Below are 16,416 nucleotides of genomic sequence, written 5' to 3'. Positions count from 1 at the left end.
CTGCTCTCCTGCTGAATACATGTGCTATACTTCGTAAGAAGCTTGGAATTTTCACAATCCCTATGACTTCAGTGATGTAACATTGATGTCATCACCCTTCCTCTGAAAATTGTCCCAGCACTACTGGCACAAAGATTCTGAACTACACCTCTAAGTCCAGTTTCAAAACAAAATATTCCCAAGAAAGACTCCGTGAGAAACTTCCAATATTTTTTGCTGCTGTTTTTTTTTTTACTTCACAAAGGCATTTCAACAGAGAATGTGCTTAGTGTATGTAATCATACACAATAATTCCACTTACGTATAACTTTCACACATAATTTGAGAAATATGGATGTGGCCTAACAGACATAGCTGCTGACTTTGGATCTAGGGACCCAGGTTTGATTCCCAGTTTTGGCTCTGGGTAAAATATTTAATCTCCCATAGTTAAAATAAAATGAATCTGACCTTATGTTATGTAAGCTGGTGCCCTCAGGCAGTGTTCGGGCAATATAAAACTATATATACACATTATATATATATATATATATATATATATATATATATATGTATGGGCTAAAGGACCCCCGCCTTACATGAGAAAGATAATACAAGTCATTGAGGAGTTCCATAACCATATAGAGTGTAGTATTGTGTATTGTTTCCCTAGCCATTGCCTTTTCATTGTATTCTCTGTCTCCTTATTTGTATCGTGTTTATTGGTATATTCCCTCCCCCCCCCCTCCCCACCCCCAATGCTGTCATTCTTTCAGTGGCTTGGAACGTTCTTGACATTCCAACCTGACTGATGATCTTTCGCAGTGGGATCTTTGACATTGTGGATGGAGTTTCCTTTTCTTAACTGAAATACATACCAATACTGCTTTCAACCTAGTAAATTTGTTCTTCAATTCTTTTGGACAACGAGTATGCCACTACATTTTGGCGACGATTGGCTCTTCGAACCTATTTCTGGATTGTATTTTTAAGGAAACTTCAACTCAACTTCCTTTTCGGCTCATGTTCAACTTTATTTGGCCCTGAGGCACTCCGTACATCTCAAGGTACTGTGTTCTTATTTTATTGGAAAGTGGTTTCACTTTCTTATGTGAAACGCGTATCTTGTATACTTTTCAGTTGTATTCATTCTGCCGTCAGCGTCTCCTGGCAACAGTTGCCATCATTGGCTCTCTGTGATACGCGCATTGTGTGCGCGTGCGCTCTTCTAGATGTAAACAAGCATTCCGTACCTGCCCGGCGTCTCCTGGCTACAGTTGCAATTTGTGGCGCTCTGTCAGAAACGCAACGTTTGCGCGTGCATTATTCCAGTGTAAACATACATATCAGACCTGCCGCTTCTTGCTTCTGTTGTTTTTTACAATTGCCGTATGACCAAATTTAAAGTGTGTTCGTTCCTATCACACATTTATTTGGTCAATGATTAGATTCATGTGGTTTTTATTGTTTAGCTTGTGCTAAACGCTTTTCAGTGCTCAGCGCTTCGTTTGATGCTTTCTTAAACTTATTAAGCGCTGTTCTTTTGGACCATCTGATTTTCTTTCATTCAACAATTTTGATTGTTCTAATCATCATTTATGGAGTACTTACTTGTTTATTCCGCATTCCAGGAATATATTCAACCAATTTTCTTTCTGCGCACAGCCTTTATTGGTCAAATGTTTTCTTCAGCATGCATTTTGAGTACTCATGGCTCATGTGCACAGCTATTACTTATTTCACTTCAGTAACTCTCATATTTATTTGTGGCCAGAAGAACAGTGTATTTTGCAAACTAATATGCAGAACATTACTCCACCTCCTTTCTTTTTATCTATTCCTGGAGATCCTCTGATACCATGGCCCAAATGGAAGAAGGTATTTTTAACATACATTTGTGTTTGTGGCAGGAACTTATCAGTGGAAAGGAAAACATCAGTTCTACAGCATTGTCTTGGAGCAGAAGGTCAAGAAATTTTGGAAATGTTACCTACAATTTCTCCTCCTGATGGCGCTGAAGGAGACACTTCATTAAACGAATTTGAGTTAACTTTGCCTAGGTTGGACAGACATTATTTGCCCAAAATTTCCATCATTCTTCAGATGTATTATTTTGGTAAACGCAAATAAAATGATGATGAATCTACTGAAGACTTTGTGATAGCTTTACGCAAATTAGCTGCTGTGTGCAATTTTGGTGATAATGTTGATGCGTATTCGTGATCAATTTATGCTTGAATGTAAAAGTGATAAGGTCAAAGAAGCTTTATGGTCAAAATCTGACCCTACATTAGATGAAGTATTGACAGTAGCCAAACAGGTTTAACATTCAATGTCATGCATTGAAGATTTGAAAAAGTCTAAAGGTGTTAACATTAATGTGCAAGCTCTTGATACTAAACCTAGAAATATAAGTCAAGTAAGCTCGAAAACAAAATTATTATGTTTTAGATGTGGATCTTCGACTCATCTTGCTAATAGCAAAGAATGTTCTGCACTTAATGTGGTTTGCAATAAGTGTGGGGAGAAAAGGGTCACTTTGCTAAATGTTTCAAATCTCTTGCTAAATCTAAGTTCAAGATTCATGAAGTTGAATGTATTGAAGACTGTGAAGATCATGATTTCATTCTTCAAATTGTAAATTATGTTAACTGTGTTTCTAGTATTCATTGTGAACATCCTTCTGATTCAGTTGATGTGAATGGTATCACCATATCTATGATGATGGATTCTGGAGCGAAATTGTCTTGTGTCTGAAACTAATTACGCTAAATATTTCCAACGGAAACTTTTGCTTCTAGATCCTGATGTTACACCCTATAGTTATGGAGGCAAACCGATAGAACTGAAAGGGTACTTCAATGCTACTATTACATTTAAAGGAAACAAGATTTTTGGTAAAGTTTATGTCCCTGTTGTTGGTGATACCATTTTAAGCTGGTCTCATCAGAAGATGCTAGGTATCATTTTGAATCCTAATTCTGTTCCACAAGTGCAAGTACAAAAGTAGGTAATTTTAGTACTGATCTCATGAATGAATTTCCTGAGGTTTTTAACTCTGAAGTAAGATGTATAACTGGTTACAAACATTGCATCTGTTTAAAGGAAGACTCTAAACCAGTAGCATGTAAAGTGAGGAGCATTCCTTTTAGCTTGCAGGGTAAAGTAAAACTAGAACTTCAAAAGGTTACAATCTGAAGGTATTATTGAAGAGGTTGAAGCAGCACAATGGATTGCCCTAATTGTGGTTGCTACGAGGAGATCTGGGACATTAGACTGTGCATTGATCTTAGGCATCTCAATAAAGCTATAATTGAAGATAAATTTCCATTGCCAAATATAAACAAAATGGTCAGCTCATTAGGTAAAGCCAAGTATTTTACTACTTTAGACCTGAGCACTGCGTATCATCAGGTTCAGCTGTGTGAGGAATCAAAGTTATTAACCTCTTTTATCACTCCATTTGGTGTTTATAAATTTAATAGGATGCCTTTTGGGTTATGTTCTGCAGCTTCTGTTTTCCAGAGGCTTATGAATGAGATTCTTGGTAAATTGGATGGTGTCAAATTCTTTCAGGATGATGTACTTGTCTTCATGGACACTCTTGAACAACATATTTTGAAAATCAGAGAGGTTCTGCAAATATTTTGTTCAAAGGGAATCACATTGAAAGGGGAAAATTTTAAATTTGCTTGTACTGAGATTTATTATCTAGGACATCTTATTTCTGGTGATGGTGTGAAGCCAAAAGATGATTTGGTTAAAGCGATAATTAATTTAGCTGATCCTGAGAAAATAGAAGATGTTCAAGTATTTTTAGGCATGGCTGAGTTGTATGCTAAGTATGTTCCCAATTTTGCTAGTAGGGCATGCTGTATCAGAGATTTGCTCAGGAAGGGTGCAGAGTTTGTTTGATCAGATGAATGTAGGAGAGAATTTATTGACCTAAAGAATGCATTATCTTCTGCTCACTGTCTCAACAGCTTTCAACCAGGTGTACCGTTTTGTATTATCACTGATGCTTCAGATAAAGGATTAGGTTGTGTGCTTAAACAAATTCATGGGGCAAGGAGGTTACTAATGTGTTTGCTTCCAGAGCTCTGAGGGGAGCTGAATCCAGATATTCTACCTTTGAAAAAGAGGCGTTAGCTATTTATTGGGCAGTTAAGAAGTTTAAGCAATTTCTTTGGGGATCACATTTTGTGGTGCGGTCTGATCATAAGCCTTTACAGGAGATCTTTGATAAAAAGGGGTTGGATTGTATTTCTTCATGCATTTGCAAGTGGATTGTTGGTCTTCAGGATTTTTTATTTGCTGTTAAGTATGTTCCTGGTTGAGAGAATAAAACGGCTGATTGTTTGTGTTGGCTGAGGTCGGTGAATTGGGATGTGAATGATGAACTGAGTTTGTGTTGGGTTGATGAGGATGTCAGAGTTTGTAGTGTGACTGATGGTTGTATTTTGGAAAAGGAATGGTTGGAAGAATTATGTAAAGATTAAGAGTTGGCAAATATTATAGATTTGTTGTTATCAGGTAATGTCTTGCCGGGTCGTGAGAATGGGGTAGTGCTGTACAAAAAGGTTTGGAATGAGCTCTCTGTTGAGAATGGTTTAGTATTGAGAGCTGGCAGATCAATACCTCCTTCCGGTTTGCGTGAATGCTTGATTTCACTTGCACATTCTGGGCATCACGGCATATGCAAGACCAAAGAAAGACTGAGGAATGCGTATTGGTGGTCAGGAATGGATTTAGCTCTGGAGAGAAAGGTCAGAGATTGTGTGAAGTGCAGAATTGCAGATAAAACTTTGAAGTGGAGGACGCATTCTATGGAACTTAGGCAGATTCCTAAAGAAGTGTGGGATGAGGTTTCTTTGGACATTAAGGGTCCAGTATGTTGTGGTTCCAGTTCCAAGTATGGGTAGTCTTGATGGATGTTTTGTCTCATTGGCCTGAGGTTTTGATTACTTCAGATGTTACGTCAATCACGATCATTAAGTTTCTTACAGAAGTGTTTGCCAGAGAAGGGAATCCCACATGTATTCTGATGGACAATGGGGTTCAATTTACGTCCAAATTGATATGTGATATTTTGGTATCAAGAGACATTATGCATAAAAAGTGTGCTTTGTATCATCCTGAATCGAATGGTATGGTTGAGCGTTTCAACAGGACATTAAAAGAAACTATTCAGTTGGCTAAGCAAATGGAGGTGAGTTGGATGGATGCTATCAGAGCAAAGGTGGAGCATCATAGGTATACTCTGCATTCCAGTACTGGTCAATCCCAATTTGTTTTATTCAGAAAGAGAGTTCCTCACACGAAAATTAGTCCTCCGTGGATTAAGGGGTATGTGAAAGATTTGAAGAATTGCGAAGATCTAAAAAAAATATTGCTGTGGCAAAAGAGAAACTGTTGCTAGAAAAGAGGAAACACACATATGATGTTCGCAAATCTACAAAGGAAGTTGTAGTGGCAGCCTGACTGATGATCATTGGCAGTGGGATCTTTGACGTTGTGGATGGAGTTTCCTTTTCTTGGCATACAACTGAAATATACCCCAGTACTGCTTTCAACCTATTGAATTTGTCCTTCAATTCTTTCGGACAATGAGTATCCCACTACAAGAGGCAGAAGGCCGAGTTCCTTTATATGGTTATGGAACACTGAGATGACTTGCAATATACTTATCATGTACGCCAGATGGTACTTTATCTCATATAATAAAATGTGGCCACCTCATCGTCTTTTCCACAAACACTTAAAACCTTGGTGCATTGTCCATTCATATGAAAGAGGGAGCATGTTCGCAAACATGAAGAATAAAACTAAAACCTGTTGTATTCACCCTTGCTATCCCATCCAATGACACTCCGTAGAGATTTTTAAAACAAGATGCATCTGTGGGAAATGGGATGCCCAGCTCTGCTGTCTAATAACCTAAAGAGAGAAGTTACAGACAGAAAAATGAATTTTAAATGCATGCACTTATATCTGCAACCAAAGAATGCACTGAAAGAAAATCCCTCTGCTGAAATAAGTGACTTGGATGCTGGTCAGACAGCTGTGTACTCATGATTAAAAAAACAGATTTTATTTCCTGCTTTCTGGCGTGGAGTGTATATTGGCCCTTAGTTTTCTTCTGTGGAGCAAGACACGCTGTCTGGACCTTGTTGCTGGTTTCTCTGTTAAGTGAAAAGGATACTGACCCACAAGAGGCATAACTAAGTGGTCACCTTGACAAACATGGGTTGCATAAACTAGACCTAGGTTGAAGTTTTAGGTTTTTGCTAAAAACCCATGCTGTTTTTTTTTTTTTGTCCTTATTCTCATGATCCTGTGGTCTGGGGCCCTAAAAGAACAGACCCCCGTGGGTTTATTCTATATCGGTTGGCACAAAAGACTCCCAGACCAGGGAATAGTCCATCTCTGGGCAAAATTACCCTCTGGAACACACATTGGGGGTCATTCTGACCCCGGCCGGCAGCGGAAGCCGGCGGCCTGGCTGGGACCGCCAGAATACCGCTGCGCGGTCAAAAGACCGCCGCGGGTATTCTGGGTTTCCCGCTGGGCTGGCGGGCGACCGCCAGAAGGCCGCCCGCCAGCCCAGCGGGAAACACCCTTCCATGAGGATGCCGGCTCCGAATGGAGCCGGCGGAGTGGAAGGGGTGCGACGGGTGCAGTTGCACCCGTCGCGATTTTCAGTGTCTGCATGGCAGACACTGAAAATCTTGGTGGGGCCCTGTTACGGGGCCCCACGACACCCCATACCGCCATCCTGTGCCTGGCGACCAAAACCGCCAGGGACAGGATGGCGGTATGGGTGTCGGAACCCCCATGGAGGATTCCCCAGGGCAGCGGAAAACCGGCGGTACACCGCCGGTTTTCCGTTTCTGACCGCGGCTGTACCGCCGCGGTCAGAATGCCCAAGGGAGCACCGCCAGCCTGTTGGCGGTGCTCCCGCGGTCGTTGACCCTGGCGGTTTTTACCGCCAGGGTCAGAATGACCCCCATAATCTCGTTCCTCTGGACTTTAGAGTATATAATCAGACCAATCTGCCTATTTATCGAACCAATTTATTAATGGCTTCCAAGATTCATGACTTTTCTCACTAATTCCTCTCAGTTTTGTATCATAAACCAGATTATATAATAATGAATCTTTCCATTCCCTTATTGTTGGGGGCAACGGGTTAATCCATTTTTTGCATATTTCTCTTCTAGCCAGCAATATCATATAAAATAACAATTTAGCTAGCTGTTTTTGCAAACAATGGCCTGGTGTAGCAAAGGGTTTTACCTATTCTGTGTCTTTGAGGAACTGTGATGTTATGTAATGACGCACCTTTGATCGTAGTGGCTGCTAGAAAAGACACACAGTGAAAAATTGTCCACAAAGCATAGTACCCCCTATCCTAGTATATCTCAGCTTTGAACGCTTACATGCACCGAAACAACAGTAGACAACTAAAGGTTTTCCAACATGAAGAAAAGAGGATGACAAAAAAAAAAAAATCGCAAATCCACTGTGCACAATGGTGTTACTTTATAAGTTAAATCAAGCCAACATTACCGGCAACTGTAGATGAAAGGATCACTTGCTCAGATTCTGAAACCTCGCTCTACATTCTGTTATCATAGAACTAAAAAACAAAGTGCAAAACTGCACGTCTGTGGTTAGCAGGCTTTCTGCCACTTGGCCACGATCCAAATATCTATTATTGTCACCACAGTCAGAAAAACATCAATAATGAGAACAAAGACTTAAAAAAAAAAAAGAACAAAGACTTAAAAAAAAAAAAAACACAAGCTTCTCTTCCATGTAGAAAAGGAGGAACTTACATTACTGCTGCCTGTCAATCACAGGCGTGTTTGCCACAGCATTATAAGTACACAGGGGAAACCGTTGGTGAGAGAGCACTGTGATATATGGGAACGGGTGGTAAACAATAATTATAACAGAAATAATATCAATAATAAAACTCACAATTTATATAGCACATGAGATACAAATATCCATTGCTCTTAAAAGTACCTGTGCAGTTGCCCAATTCAATTGAACTCCTTTTATCAATCTCGTTATTACTCATCAGGATTCAGGACTCACATTTTAGCATAAATGACACACATACTGGACAACATTAAGAGGTACTCTCCTACCTTTGACCTTACTTAGCCAATAACTAATATCAAAAGCCAGCCACATTCATCCAATCCCTTAAAAAGAATCTGAGAACAAAAGATCTCTCATTCTTTGGACTTTCTTACTCAAAAGCTAGAAGCCTTTGTAAATGTTTTCCTGGGGTAGTGTTTTGCACTGCCCTGGTCTCTGTTCCAAATACAAAAAGAACAAGTGATGGACGGAATGCTGAACAATGTCAAACATTCACCCCCAGTGCAGAGATCTGGGCCTAAATCCATCGTTTTTTGCTACCCATGCCATTCCAGTTTGGACCCAGCCATATGTAAATCAGTCTTGACCCTGTTCCCCTGGGAACAGTCCAGCCCGAACTGCCAATGGTTCCGCATTCCATCCATCATCTGTGTTTCTTTGCTTTTGTTGCCATAAGTGCCCCGGGTATGCCCACACGTGGGTCCCGGGCTCACTATGTCACTGGATTCAAGCTAGCCTGGCTAATGGAGGGTGATACCCTGAAACCGGTCCCAGCATGCTTGTTTCCAGCCCAGGCAGGACCTGCCTGGCAGTTTGGGCTGGACTGTTCCTATGGGGAACATGGCCAAGACTGATTTGCATATGGCTGGGTCTAAACTGGGGTGGCATGGTGAGCAAAAGAATTGATGGATTAAACCCAGATCTGTGACTGGGGGGGAATGTTTGATTGGTTCTGCATTCCGTCCATCATTTGTGTTTGTTTGCTTCTGGTCTCTGTTCCAGCACTTTTAACAGGGTGCACCAGGTGCAAACCTTCTCAGTGCGCCTATTAAAATTAATGTATTGCCCTCGAGGCAGCTGGGAACTTGAGCCTGACCTGTAGGCGCTACATTATTGGGAGGGGAAAAGGCTGTTTGAAGCAGTCAATCTGTCTTTCACGTTGAAGGCAGGAACACAGCTTGCATCTGGAAGAAGGAAAGAGTCAGAGACGTTTTAAGCCATGGGCAGAGTGGGCTCTGGCCCAGGGGCCCCAGCCTTTCAGGGGGCCCATGTTAGAGCTAACTCTGTTCTGCAGAGTGTCTTGCCGTGATATCCTGGAATAATTCTTAAACCGTTCTCCTTTCATTTATTTTAAATGTGGGTGATGTGTGAGACTCTATTACAGATATTTTGCAGAAAAATATGTTTCACACAACATTGATCAAAAAGTTTCTTTTAGATCAAAACAGGACCTCACATACAAGAAATGGGAAAGCATCACACAGCTTATTTGTAATAATATTAGTGTGCTAAAATTTTGAAAACACACATCACTATGTCTGAATAGTAGATGTAAATACATTTAGAAGTTGGACTAGTGTGCCTGTGCGCTGGAAGTGACCTGGGAAAAGAGGGCAGAATACAGCTGAAATTGGATCATAATTCCACAGCTGTTCCAAACCGGAACCTCAAAAATATGTTTGGCCCAGGGCCCCCAAAGTCCTAAAATATGTCCCTGGAAAGAGTATTAGTATATTTAACCCACCTGGAATTATTTGCAGGTCTACACATGAGTGATATGAGGCCAAGGTCTGAAATACACAACTAAGCCAACCAGTAAGTATTATAATGTGCCCATCTGAAAGAGCAGCGCTGTTATACTAGTAGTAGGCAATGTATGGTGTCATCCGCGAACCCTTGAGGCACTGCCAAGTCACTACTAAATGGTACATTGGGTTACCCAGGACCAATGTAAGCCATATCCAGAATAGAAAGAAATCCGACTCTGATAGTACTGTTAGGCCACCAATAAATATTAACTGGAGTCTGCCCAGGAACGAAATGAAACTCAGACCCTGACACCAATATTAATCCACAACTAAATAATATATCAAGTCTGCTCATGAGCAACAGAAGCTCAAAATCCAGACGCCATGTAAAGCCGCAATAAAATCCTGTAAAAGGTGTGGACAGGGTGAAATAGACATTATGGTTGAACGTCCTTCTGTTCTTTTAGTGAAGAATGAATTTGAGAAATAATCTTCTGATTGCCCCATTTTCAACATTTCTAAAGTTTTCTTCAAGATATTTCCTCCTACTTTATGGCAAATTTGCAACTTTTTTAGGATACTCAAATATTCCGAGGAGAACCCTAGAGACGCTTTGTCAGTCAAGTTCCCAGGAGTACTAATGAAATGTTTTGTTCATTCCTGGTCATTCATTACACGTGAAAGCATTTACATGTGTAAATATATCGCAACAGCACAAATGGCATTAAAACCTTATATTCTCATCAAAAGGAATATATTTCACTCCAAGCAGAAAGACATTCCTTTTCACCCCCACTCTTTTGGGGTGGTTTTCCCTCCCCATTTCCACCCGGTAAATTATTTACTCCAGGTGTAAGTAAATCCTTTAACTTACAAATTTGGGCCAATGAAATAAGATATTTCTCCTGCAATGTTTGAGCAAAAAAAAAAAATTCAAAGACTACCTGCCTGCTCGCCTGTTCAATGAACTTACAAACAAGATAAAAACCTACATCAGTCACAACAAAAATCACAGGGCTGCAGGTACCTTTGAGAATCAACAGGGCATGAACAAAAGGCATTCTGAACTCAGCCCTAACACATCCTACCTACCACACTGCCGCCCACTAATTCCAGGGCAATGGGGCCCTAGCAAAGTCCCTTCAACAATGCAGGATTTAGTAACACACTGAGTTCATACACATAATTAACAAGGAAATAGTAATCAATGCGTTTAAAAAATATTACAAATAAAATACAAAGTCGTACTCTTGAGGCCGTATTCAACTGACCTCAAATGTCAAGAGTTAGGGGAGCACCTGGCTGGGGAGAGTTTCACAATCAGCTGACTCAATGGGGCCACACACTTTAGTAATAGTCTGAGTCAATGAAATCTAACCTTTTTCAGTGACATCGTGCTCTTTTTCCAAATCCTCCTACTGGTCTCATTTTAAAAAGTGAACACAGCCAAATCCAGGACAAACATTTAGTCATATCACAGAAACCAACTGCCTAAATTATGCTCACAAGTTTATTTTTAGTTTATTAGACAAATTTCAGTTTCACTTATGCTCCTAAGGGGTGTGGTGTAGTTTAGAAATGAAAAATCTGGCCCGTTTCAACTTGCCTCCTGAACAAACGTGCCTACACTGGTGGGGCTCTGACTTATTGACAATATCTGAGACTAACGGAGCGTTATAAGGCGCAATACTTACGTTAAAAAAACTTGAAACAAAGTCTGCAGAATGTGAAAACGCCATCTTTTTGGTCTCAAATTAGCTCTATGGCTGCCTAATATACCTGCCCTCCACGCTTTAAAGTGTATAAACAAATGGGATTAATGAAATCGATGCCAGTCAAAAGGACAGCATATTTATAATTAGATATGTTACTTTGTCCCAAAACTGGGCGTGCGGACACGCTTCGACTAATGCCAGCTGGCGATTACTCTTCCAAGGACAGACATACAAACCATATATAATGTACAAGACAGCTGGAAACATAAGCTGTAAATCTGCAGCGACAAACCAATCAGTAATTCAGTATTTTATGACAGTTGTCATCTGTCATCAATGCAGCACCCTTCTCTGCTCTCACTCAGACTTAGCTGCAGAAGCAACTCGTTTCACTAATGGAAGTGCATGCACCCAGACCACTGGCAAATTCTCGCTTTGGAAGTTTATTTGATTGATCTGGTTTTTAATTGCTCAGAATGAACTAATTGCCCCAGGCATTTTTCTGATTGCCCAGTACCTGCGTATTCTCTCGCCAAGACTGTTCTGCAGTCGCCGTCAGTCTGCTCTTGCCATTTAGAGATTTTCAAAGTTAGGCCGTCTCTCCTCTTACCTTTACTGATACTGTCTAGAGGTGGGCGAGCCAACACAGAAACAGGGACAGGTGAGACAAGGCCGAGCTTCGGGTCTTCGGGCCCGAGCATGTACCGAGCCCTGAAAAAGGTTTCCTATGTAAATCGTACAGCAAACATCATGTAACATATGATAAAGTCTCTTCAAAATGATGATTAAAAAGTATGCGATAATGAAGAAAAACAGTTTTGGTGAAAGAAAATATTTTCCTAAGCTCAGACAGTTTAAGAGGGAGAAGCCGCTATTTATCCCGATTTTTCTGGTTTCACTTTGTACACATCAGCCAGTAAATTAATATTTATTTGTCCTTCCCTATGTTATGGCTTTGTTTCTACCTTCTTGTGCATTTTTCCACAGTTTGTACATAGCACGATCTCGATCCAAAGAAGGTTACATTACCGAAGGTTACCATTCATTTTGTGAACAGGGAGATCGGGAGCCAGATATATGTAACTTTTTTGTGCTCGCAAACAAGCCTTTACGTATGTACAAACCATATAGTGCAATTCAGTAACCTATTACTGAATCGCAAAATGGGTTGGAGATTCGGGATTAGGAAGGGGTGTGTCAAGGACATCCCTTCCTAATAATGACTCGCAGGGGGATAAAGGAATGTTTTGCGACTGAAATACGGTTGCAAAACATTTGTAGTTTACCACCAAGTTGGTGGTAGCCCATTCGCAAATGGGAAGGGGTCCCCTTTGTGTTTGTGGGTGCAAACATTTTTTAAGATTAGGTAGTGGTCCCACAGACCACCGCCTACTCATAAAAAAATGAAAAGAACATTTTTCATTTTTGAAACACATCCCATTTTTCTTTAAGGAAAACAGGCTGCATTTTTTAAAAAAAATTGCTTTATTTACAAGCAAACACAGACATGATGGTCTGCTATCTCCAGCAGGCCACCATCCCTATGTTTTTAACAATTCCTAATGGGTCGCAAATTGCAACCTACTTCATGAATATTAATGAGGCAGGTCAACTGCGACCCACTAGGAATCGCAACAGTGTAAACCACAATGTTGTATATAGCTGTTTATGATTTCATAATACAGAATAGCAATAATTCACTGTTAAATCGCTAGCCCAAAACTATGTACATCTGATCCTAGGTGATTTGCCAAGAATCGAAGGAGCCAACACCGAGACTCGAACCTGGGGCCTGATATATCAATCTTTGGAATAGCGATTACCTAACTGTGATTTTCCGCAAATCACAATTAGGTAATCGCTATTCCTAATGAATGAAACTTATAGATAGTTTCATTTAGCGATTCCTAGTGGGACACAAATGAACCTACCTCATTAATAATAATGAGGTAGGTTGTAATTTGCGACCCATTAGGAATCGCAGCCATCACAGGGATAGTGGCCTGCTGGGCTCAGCAGACCACCATACCTGTGATTGCTTTTAATGAAGATTTTTTTTTTTATTACAGGCTGTTTTCCTTAAAGGACAACCGGATGCATTTAAAAAAGAAAAATGAGAAGTTTCCTTTTCATTCTTTAAGAGCGGGCAGTGGTCCATAGGACCACTGCCACTCTTAAAATGTTTTATTACAAATATTCACAAAGAAGAAGAGGTCCCCATGCCGAAATCTAAATCCCATAGGATATAATGGGATATCCCACCAGTCAAAACCTAAATCCCAAAGGATGTAATGGGATTTAGATTTTGGCGGACAGGATATCTGTTACCGTTCTGACGGAGTAACTTGTCTGGCAATAACTAAATCAGGCCCTCTCTGTCTAGGAATAGTAAGACACTTTGTTAAGCTGGTAGAGACCTGTCTGCAAAGGAGTCTGGGGAAGGCAAGGCAGAGGTGCTGCCAGTCGATCTGTTAACCAAGCACAACTCACAGAGGCCCCAAAGAAGTGGTGGGCAGTCTATGTAAAAGTGTGGAGAGGAGAGCTGGAACAGCTGACACAAGGGCAGAAGGAAAGGTTTTGTTGTAGAGGTGAGAGAGTAGCTTAGAAAAAAAGCCTTTGGTGAGGGAGTAGAGAAAGCGGCAAGGAATCTGCGGTGTGAGGGGAGGAGAAGGAGGTAGGGGCCATAGAGTGTGGTGAAGAAGTGAAGGATTCACTATGGTAATAGAGGTCAGTTGGGAATAGAAGGGGCAAAGTGTGGCACCTGAAGACTGACAGCTGAGAAGGGGGGACGGAAATGCTGGAGGAATAAAGGAGAAGGGGACAAAGCCTATATTGTGGGACTAGAAGGAAAGGACAATAGAGCTTATAGTGGAATGGTATGGATCCTATTGTATGGAAAGGAAGCAGGGGGGAGAACACACTTCATGACATAATTAGCTGCTGTAAGAGTTTGCATGCTGCTCACTACAGCGGTGAAAAAACTGTGGGAGGCTGCCGTAGACTAATAATAAATCTATGTCGGACCATATTATTTATTTAGACCAGGGGTCTCCAACCTTTTCTGTAAGAGCTACTTATGTTTAATAAAAATCATACTGAGCTGCATAGTATCAGCAGCTCAGTATGATTTTAATGTTTAAACATTATGATAGTGGCCATCCTATGCAAGACTGACAGTGGAAACTGCCTCAGTAAATCAGACAGGGTTGCCAGTAGTAATGAAAGAAAGGTTTTATAAACTTGGAATGTATATTCATTTTAGAAATGACTCCATCTTTCTCCAAACAAACACATGAGCTCTGAAAATACACACATTTTGATCTTGAATTCACCTTTTTCCCAATTTTGGAATAAATATGCTAATTCATCCAAATAATAGCCTCTAATTCAGCAGGCTGAGTTCAACATAGGAGAGTTACTTATAGGTAGGTGGAGAGCTACCAGTAGCACACGAGCTACTCTTTGGAGATGCCTGATTTAGACTGTAGGAGAACAAGTCTATTTCTGCAGCATTTTTTCATCAGACAACAAGATTTCAAGATTTACACTCCCCTTTCCCCAGTAGTGCATTTCAAACTTTACAAGAAAGGCCCCTTGCTCACAAGCATGCCCACATAAGCGACTTCCTCTCGTTCACCACATCTCATTTTGCAATGCAAGACGTACAGGACAAACATGGGCCAGCTAAAGACCGCTTGGAATAAAAATAAATATAATACAGTAACACCACTGTTATGGTGCTAAAAAGTGGCTTGGCACAAAAGCAAGTTCAGAGTCATGCACTCGACATTTGGGACAGAGGGAGTCCCGTTTGGACAGCAGTTTCGAGGTACGCGGTCTATTTGGCAGGACCGCAGTATTCTCCTTTTCAACCAAAAATGGGGAACTGCACGTGACATCTTTTATAAACAATGCGACAACTCTTGTGATCCATAATGTGTTAATTTCATGGTCCTAATGTTGCAGGTAGGTGACGGCTAACGCCAAACAATCCTGTTTTTTAAAAGAGTTATTCTTAGAATAAAAACAGTACAGCTTGCTGAGATAGGACATGGGCGAGGTAGCTTCCAAACCGCTCAAAACCTCCAATCAAAACTCTCCAGGCTTCCACTTCTACATTCTTGGAAACATGCCCTAGCATAGCATTGCGTTAACTAATACATGTCCATTTCTACACAGATGAAACACAACCACTTATAGGTATGCAAACGAATGTATTTGTCCAAACAAATGTTCATCAAACCTTCTAGGAAGTCCTTTATTACGAACAGTCTTTGTAACTCGGTCTCCGTTTACCACATGCACTATTTGTTACTGACTGTTCACAACGCGGTAACTTCCTCTTGCGCCGTCATCTGTCCATCCAACATCTAAGTTTTGGGTCACACTTTTAGTAAGTGCTAGGCTTAAAGAAATCATTGGAATGCTCTATTCTGGCACGCAAAGCACAATCCTCAACGCGGGGCCTCCTCCCCTTGTAACTAACTTGTCAGATTTGCATTTCCAAATTCGCCATGGACCCGTAGCATCACTGCACAACATGGTAAACATTGTACAGCTGTGAGCCTCAGCCCGAGTCCAGCTAACCAGCCTTTCTCGTACTCCTGGCACTCCGCAACCCCGATTCACGCGAGAGACCCCAACGTGACCCTTACCTCATGGAGAGACGGTATCAGCACGATGACATCGGACCCGCTTTCTCCCAAAATCATTTTCAATCCGGGGATGAAAACAGAAAGCAGATTTCACACTGCGTGACAAGCAAAAGGGGCGGTCCCATGAAGGAACCCGGGGGGTGCTTCCCAGGAAACTCTGCCAATCGTTAGAAAAATGATCCGCCCCGAAAAACAAGACCCACCCAATCACGTAACGAGATACCGCCCCATATGGCTGCACCGGAAAAGGATGCCGAGTGTCCCGGATAGCGTCCCTAGCCGCTAGTCAGAACAATTTTATTTCGTGGCATTTTCCCCGTATTTTATATCACCACCGGCACAAATGAGCAAAACCATCAAAAGCTGGTATTTTCCTTCTTCAAAGTGTATACTTAAAACTGCAGCTATACGCATGAGGCACTTTAAAAT

The 16,416-nt window shown here is 41.1% G+C and overlaps 1 protein-coding gene across 1 annotated transcript in view; it reads right to left on the bottom strand.

The window, feature by feature from the left end:
- The window catches only part of IFNAR2 (interferon alpha and beta receptor subunit 2), a 157,477-nt gene extending 141,313 nt beyond the window's left edge, over nucleotides 1-16,164 (bottom strand). Inside the window, exon 1 of the mRNA XM_069202454.1 lies at nucleotides 15,988-16,164. The gene's annotated coding sequence lies outside the window, so the exon portion shown is untranslated. The remainder of the gene's footprint in view (nucleotides 1-15,987) is intronic.
- Between the last annotated feature and the right edge of the window lie 252 nt (nucleotides 16,165-16,416).

Source organism: Pleurodeles waltl, chromosome 8, assembly GCF_031143425.1.
Source record: "Pleurodeles waltl isolate 20211129_DDA chromosome 8, aPleWal1.hap1.20221129, whole genome shotgun sequence".
In the NCBI taxonomy this organism is placed as follows: Eukaryota; Metazoa; Chordata; class Amphibia; order Caudata; family Salamandridae; genus Pleurodeles; species Pleurodeles waltl.
The sequence above is the reverse complement of the archived record's forward strand: the minus strand, read 5'-3'. Positions and strand labels throughout refer to the sequence as shown.